Source organism: Penaeus monodon, chromosome 21 (genome assembly GCF_015228065.2).
Source record: "Penaeus monodon isolate SGIC_2016 chromosome 21, NSTDA_Pmon_1, whole genome shotgun sequence".
NCBI lineage: Eukaryota > Metazoa > Arthropoda > Malacostraca > Decapoda > Penaeidae > Penaeus > Penaeus monodon.
The window spans coordinates 18,423,399-18,423,874 of NC_051406.1; the positions used below are offsets into that span (position 1 = coordinate 18,423,399).

A 476-nucleotide genomic window follows, 5' to 3' on the forward strand; every position below is an offset into this window, starting at 1 on the left:
TTACGTGTACAAGGCAGCAATGGGTTAACATTTACTGGCATCACATTCATAAACATAATGGATATGTTTAATTTTGTAATTGAATGGATATCTTTATTTCTACTGGGTAGGCATACACTTAAATTATATAGTAGTTGCATCCATCTTACATAGGTAAAACATAGTAATAACTTATTGTTATTCACAAAATAGATAAATATCCCAAAACCATTTGAAAATGAACATAATTTTAGTCATACGTAACCAGTACATATCTATGTAACATATCAGTGTTATCTTATGATCAATATCTTTTGGAAGGCCAAAAATAACAAACCAAAAGGTTAATTCATTATCAAGTATTACACATATCTAATTTCTGCATATTTTTTTTCCACATATTCAACTGTATCTTTTGATGTCTTACTGTTTTCATACATCTTACTAATAGTGAAGCCAAGCACACTATTTACAGGACTGTGAAGGGCTAACTATAG

General features: G+C 29.2%; 1 protein-coding gene across 1 annotated transcript in view; it reads right to left on the reverse strand.

Moving 5' to 3' along the window:
* The window catches only part of LOC119586286 (vacuolar protein sorting-associated protein 41 homolog), a gene marked incomplete in the record, with an annotated part of 18,266 nt that overhangs the window by 11,337 nt on the left and 6,453 nt on the right, over positions 1 to 476 (reverse strand).